The sequence below is a fragment of the Accipiter gentilis genome, chromosome 13, assembly GCF_929443795.1.
Source record: "Accipiter gentilis chromosome 13, bAccGen1.1, whole genome shotgun sequence".
In the NCBI taxonomy this organism is placed as follows: Eukaryota; Metazoa; Chordata; class Aves; order Accipitriformes; family Accipitridae; genus Astur; species Astur gentilis.
Window position 1 is genome coordinate 29,006,712 of NC_064892.1, and position 6,048 is coordinate 29,012,759.

Consider the following 6,048-nt stretch of genomic DNA (forward strand, 5'->3'; position numbering starts at 1 on the left):
CCACACACTCACTGTCCTGTCTCCAGATCGCTGATGCAGAGAGATAAAAAAAGGTCACAGGCAATGTCTGGTGTGGCCCCCACACTCCCCAGCTGTACCACACCATGGTGTGACAGGCAGCGAGCTGCCTGCAGTTCCCAAGGCATCCAGCCCACCATGGGAACTCCCCACTTCCAACAAGCTACCCCCTCGGTGGAGTCAGCTGCAAGCCTCCACCTGGCGCAAGAGACATTAAAATTTCTCTCCAGAGATCACTGTGGATCACTGGGAAAATGAGCTTGGTGTTTGGGAGGAAGGTTCCAGTCGGGACTAAGGGGATGGCCATGTCAGTGCACTTGTAAAATAAGTCAGAAATCCCTAGACAGAAACATGTCATCTCTTGTCCCTTCCTGTGCCTGTACCATCAATGCAGCATTTGCCCTTTCCTTCCTCATTTTGTCAGACTTAGTTTTTCTACTGGTTCAGCAACAAAAGGATGCTGTTGAGTGTAACTGGAGAAAGTGGTTAGGAGACCCTTATTCCCTTCCAACGTTGGAGAGCGGAGGTAAGGGCAGGAGCAGCAGTACTTCTGAGCAGCAGTACTGCCTCATATGAAACCCACCTCCTGGGTGAAGAACTCCGGTGGCTTTCTTGTGTTACCATAGCACTATCAGCTCCCGGTGGAAAATGGGAAAGCTGAGGCTTAGGGCAGATGCATGCTAGAAAATTTCAGAGCAGTCAAGTCCATTGGGTAACGTGTTTTTACCACAGCTTCCCGTAAGTGTAAGCCTCCCAACAGATTCACAAGGCTGGTAGCAGCAGCTTTTTTGAGGAGTAACTCATTTTGTAGGGAATGGATATAATATGTTCTTGCAAAAACACTTTTTCACAGCAGTAGTTGCATCTCCACTGGAGGATTTCATGGCTAATAACTCAATGTAAGATAGACAAGATCTGGAAGACATGTGATAATGTCTAAGCAAAAAGAATGAGAGCTATGGTGGTAGAGCAAGAAAACAAATCCAGGCGTCTTCCTCCCAAGTTCTAGTGGTCTGCTTTCCTGGGGTAAATCACAGTACTTTCAAGGGAATGGCGCAACTGAAGCTGTAGCTACAGTGTCGTTGTAAGGGCTCAAGCCCTGAGCTCCAGTCCAAGAGGAGCAGACCGGCCCACCTCAGAGCAGCTATAGGCTATGAACTATCCTCTGCACCGTAAGAAAAAAACTTTGGCCACTTCCGAGCAGAATTCAGGTGCAAACAACCACATACATACTGCAGATAACTCGTAAGCCTATGCTGCCCACCAAGTCAACTCAAGTTTACTCTCAGGTTGTGATATCCTGATATTGTGTAATTGCCACTTCCTCTTTTTTGGAGTGAACCAACTGATCTTCTCCATACAAAACTGAGAGAAGTCCTGGAAACAGATTGCTCCCAAAAGGTGGCGATGTTAAGGGTTTGTTCCTTATCAACCCTGCCTGGTGCTAACCAGCCCTCCAACAATATCCCACCAAGTCTATACTAAGAAATTCCTGCCATAAGCTCTCCTGGTGCATCCTTTGTTATGGAAATACCACTCCAGTGGGGTGCAACCCATGCCTCAGGTTATTTCTGATGCTCCAAACAAAAACAAAAAATGAAATTAAAAAAAAAAAAACACTCACAGAAAAGCAATGATCACATGTCAGAGCCAAGGGGCCCAGAAGAGACCCAAAAGGACAAGTGCTTCATCATGTGGATACAAGGGAAACCACCAGGCTGCTGTAAAGGAACCAGCCCTGAGCAGGGTGTGAACAGACCACTTTTCCTGTGGAGCAGACATCATTCCCAGGGGTAGATCCATTTAGCAGGATAGATGCAGCCTCAAGGGAAAAACCTAACACAGAGAAATAGGGAAACCAACCTGAGAGTACAGATGCATCTGTATGTACGCAGACCCCGGATGAGCAGCATGTTCCATGCCCATCCATGCCGCAGCACCTTGGAAACCTGCAAACGGCTTGAAGGCAGCTGGCTATGGCACGTACAAGCCCACTGGCCTTGCTAGGGCACCTGGAGTCCTGGCAGCTACAGAGAGGGCAACCTTGCAGCACACATGGCCACGCTCGCAGGCTCCAGCGCGTAGCGAGCGAGAACAGTTTCAAAGGCAGCTTTGGGCAGTCAGCATAGACAGCCTGTGAGTTTGGAGCCTGGATCTCTAATCAAGAGAAAAACCTGTTTTCTGAGCAGAACAGTGAGTCTCTGTTCCTTCCAGAGGCTGGTACTGCAAATCACCCACAAAGCACAATAGTTTCTCACCAGTTTTTCTTTTATGCTTAAAAGCCAGTTCCAAGATAGGAAGCAAATATTAGCTAAGTAATGATACTTAATCACTTGCTTTGGCAATTTCTCCTGTATTTCTGTTTGCACATGACCTCGCAGAGACAATGGGGACCTACGTTTTTATTCCTAGTCAAAGCATAATAATTACTAAATAAAAAATATCTATATATGTAGAGCCCTGCATCTGAAAAATAAGTCAGACAGACTCATTGTCTGCCTGCATTTTAAAGGAGAGAAACTTTACTTATATGTTATACAGGAAAGTTGCACTTATTTAGGAATTTCCACTTAGGAAAACAGCAAAATACAAGTGTTTTCTCTTTGTAGAGCTGCACCCACCGGTACTTCCTTCTTGTGCAACAGACCTAGCGGGCAATCCAGGGCAAAGTTCCTGGGGCACAGACCTCTTTGATTTCAGTGAGAGTTATACATTAAAAAAACCCCTTTGTCTCTCAGAGACCTGTTCAGCAGAGCCCTTCTCAAACCTAGCCTAACAAGCATTGTGTTTATTACAGCAGAGATTATTGTGATTATTGTTCAACAGAGTGGTAGGTGATTAAGATCATCTGTTCTCTCAAGCTGCTGTCTCGGTCTAAAGTCATTGGAGACAAATATTACTTGATCATACTTGGTGGTATAAACAAAACCCTGTACATCTCAATTTCTCATCTACATTTGGAAAAGGTAGTATTTTGCTGCCTCAGAATCATGTTTTGAGATTAGATGCATTAACAAGAGGCACTCAACTATTACAGGAACAGGGACCACATTAAACATGCAAAAATAAAGGCAAAAGAAAGGATATAACTTGTCTCAGCTTAGTAGACCAATGACAGGATGAAGAATTGAATGTAGGTTACATATCTTGGTTCTATCTATCAAATAATCATCAACCAATATATTTATTCTAGCTGATGTGACAATTTCAAATTCTCTCTGAACTGTTCAGGACATTCCCAGGACAGGCATATGACTTATACTTTCTTAAAACAAAGAAAAATAATAAAAAGAAGATTCAAAATGGGGTGTAGTATCTAATCATGCTAACTTGACAGAAAGGTTCAGGCAGAAAGTACTGCACTGCACGTTACATTTTGCAAGTCTAATGTAAAAGCATTTCTAGTCTTTGCCTGCAGACGCGATAAGGCTCCGAGCCTCATGGAATCAGCATTGCAGTGCATGTCGTCCAGTACACTCTATACTGTCGATTTAGCAAAGCTTGCCTAAAGCTTGTTAAATTCCCCCTCCCACAAAACTATGTATTTCTGAAGTAAAGCCAGAAAGATGGAGAAAATATTAATTCGAATTCATCCTGTGACACAAGAACATAACAGCTAATATTCCTTTTTTTTTTTTTTTTCTGAAGGTGGCTGCAAAATGGTTCTTTCTGAAGCTAACCAGACTGGGCTTCTTTGGTGATAGGATCATCTTGTAGTGAAACAAGGAAGTTATGGTAGGCAGCTCTCTTCAGTAAGATGCTCTGTAACAACTGACATCATGAAATCCTCCTATTTCACAATATCAGTGTCTGACATCGGCCTGTTCTACTCCGCTGATCTCTTTACAAATTACTTGCACTTTTTCCCCCTCCAAGTTATTCACATTCTTATGCAATATATTTTGGTGTCATCTATCATAAAGCCTATCTTTTTGGAAGACGTTATGCAAATGCTTTCATTTAGTCCCTTTATCAGTAGAATGTTAAGTTAGTGTTTTAAGAACCATCCTTCTGCGCCATGTCCGAAATAAGAAAGCGTATGAGAAATATTAACACCTAGTTTAAAAAATTATGTTAGTAAGGGTGAGCCTCAGTTTTCTGATACTGTAGTAAAGCGGCATCTTACTGCAGCAGAATGAGAAACTGAGTACTATTTGCAGAGAGGGCAAAATTTCCTTTACACCTTTAAAAATGCCACTGACACAAACTAAGCTGATTGAGCTGCCAAAACTGAAAGAAGAAAACATTATCCATAATATCAAAAAAGAAAGACCTTCACTAAGAAAAACATAAGAGGAAGAAGACAGCAGGTGAGGTACACGCCAGACAGAAGGATGAGAAATGATTAGCCACAGATTCTGTGGCTTGGCAGAAGAGCTTGTTACCCTGAAACAAAGCAACCTAGAGACTCTTGCATAAATTAATTGTGTCTAGCCATAATCTGCCTATGAGTTCAAAGCCAAAAGAAATCAAGAAAGTATAGTCCTGGCCTGTAAGAAGGGAAAGACAACAAGCAGAAGGGAGAGGATGGCAAAAAGGAGAGAGCATAGAGGAAAACTGGCACATTTTGTTAGACAACATCAAAATGCATGAAAAGCAAAATCTAGAAGAGGCATAAGTGTGTATATATGAAACACGGATGGCAGTATCAAAATGTGCTGGGGTGGTGAGTAAGAATGAAATCCCATTGCAGGGGCACTTAAGAAAAAGCAATAACTACTTCATTAAAAGAAACTAGAACAAAACCAGAGAGTAGGGTATATTCATATAGCATAGCAAAGACGGGCAGAAGAAAACATCTGGGAGAAGGAGGGTCAGAGGACAGTCGGGCTAGGAAAGAGGTGTACCGTTACATTGAGATTATGATAGATTTGCATGGACAGCTAGCCACATGTATAAAGGCAGGAGAAACCTGCATGCAAATGTTTTTAAAGAATTAAAAATAATTGCTCAACAATAACCTGGGGCAATGACAAGGCAGGGAGCATGTTATTGTTAACAACAGGTAACTGCTCCTTCAAAAGGCGTCTCGGAAACAAAGCCAGCATGACATTGAAAGGAATAATTTACTTTGGTGTCATGTTGCAGATAAATTGATTTTCAAAAAGTTGACAAACAATTAGGAAAGACCTCAACCTAATAAGGGTTGTCTTCTCACCTGAGCAGCTATTTGTTTAGCACTTCAGTACACTGCAGTTGAAACTCTCAGTCTTGCATTTAGTTCCTGTCCCTTCCCTTAAAAACCGCATCCAATGATGAGAATACCTACTCCTTCAGAAAGATTTGTCCTTTATACATATGTCCCTTGTCCCAGGGAACAGATGAACATGGTCTGGACATGGTCTGAGTCATTAATACCAATCCCAACACTTACAGGCACCTATATAATAAAGACTTAATACAAAAAGGTCCTTGAAACATCTGCTCCACATACCACCATATCACAGGTCCCAACAACAATAAGACCTTTATTAAAAAAAAAAAGCCATTTCTCTGATGCCTGCACATGCCTCTGGTTGGTGAATGTAAATACAGCCACTTTGCCAAAGGGAAAAGGCTCCCAGCTGCTTTTATGGCTCTGCACATTCCCAGCAAACTGCTGCCTCTGTCAACTCGCAGAGCAGCACCAACCTCATGCACCGCGGCCCCAGCTGCTCCGTGAACAAGAAATGTGGCTACCCCAGCCAGGAGGCAGCAAGCGTTTAGTGACCGCTTGACTAAACATGCACGCACCGTGGTGTGTAGAGTTAATGGATGGGGAAGAAAAAAATCTTCTCCCCCACAATAAACCCACATCTGAATGATGTGGTCCTCTGCTTCTTATTCTTTCTACCTGTTTTGAATCTCAGCCCAGGGTTGCCTTGACCAGGCTAAGGAGGTGATGAAAGAAATGGGTTTTCACGGCAGTTCTGCTAATGCTTTCCGTCCCACAGATAGAGAATCTCTTCCCTCCTATATGGGCAAGCAATGTGAAGTGTAATACGTTCATAGAATGATAGAATCATGGAATCATTTAGCTTGGAAAAGACC